This window comes from Egretta garzetta, unplaced genomic scaffold (assembly GCF_000687185.1).
Source record: "Egretta garzetta isolate BGI_Z169 unplaced genomic scaffold, ASM68718v1 scaffold1228, whole genome shotgun sequence".
Lineage (NCBI taxonomy): Eukaryota > Metazoa > Chordata > Aves > Pelecaniformes > Ardeidae > Egretta > Egretta garzetta.
Window position 1 is genome coordinate 30,443 of NW_009260521.1, and position 1,103 is coordinate 31,545.

The window sequence follows — 1,103 nt, forward strand, 5'->3', positions numbered from 1 at the left end:
AGCCGTGGCCCCCGAAGGACTCGCTGGCTCGTGGGGTGATGCTGCAGCCGAGCTCCTCTCCCACGTCGCAAAGCACCATCCCAGGCAGAAGCTTTCCGCCGATAGCTGAGGGGTTTGGAGGTGTTTGCAAAGTTCAACAAGGTAAGCGCCAATAGGTCCGGTCCGCCTGCGCAGTGGCAGCATTGCTGCTGAGCCCAGAGGTTTTTGCCAGGCAGCCAAGCGCCAGCTCACCCTCCATGGGCTCAAACTCATAATGGTCTGAAGTTGTGCCAGGGCAGGTTTAGGTTGGACATCAGGAAAAATTTCTTCCCCGAAAGGGCTGTCAGGTGCCGGAATGGGCTGCCCGGGGAGGTGGTCGAGTCCCCAGCCCTGGGGGGATTTAAAAGAATAGATAGATGAGGTGCTTAGGGACAGGGTTTAGTGGTGGGATGGCAGTGCTAGGTTAACGGTTGGATGTGATGATCTTAAAGGGCTTTTCCAACCTAAACGAGTCTATGATTCTATGAAACTGCTCCGAGAGGCTCCAGCAAGCAGCCAAGCCCGCGAGGCCCCATGGGACACACAGATGGGGTTGCCACTGCTCCCAGTCACCTCCTTATCAATATTAGCAAAGAGCAACACACACACCCCCTGCACCCTCATCCCCTCTGCCGGGGGACCCGCACGGCCGCATGGTCCCAGCGCCAGGAACTCACAGGGTTCAAAACGTCTGTAAATCTGCGGGACGGTCAGTGCATTAACCTTATCTTGATCCCCGAGTGTAATTACATAAAGCCTGGCTCCCAAGTAAATTACTGCATTAATAACCATTTTGTCTCTGTAATTACTATCGTTTCTTAGATCTCGCAGCTATTTGCTAACCCAGCCGCGCGCACACAAGGACTCTTCCACCACCGAACCCGCCATGGGCACCTGCAATGGCCCAGCCTTGGCCAACGAGCCCTGTGCAACTCGCAGCTCTCAGGACGCCTGGTTTGGGACTACAGAGACTGTTCAGAGATCAAATAAAGATGCTGCAAACAAAGCAACCTGATTCTTGGTCAGGGAAAAGTCCAGCGACCGGGGTCGGGTTGGTCCCCACGCTTCTGCTGGCCAAGCTCCTC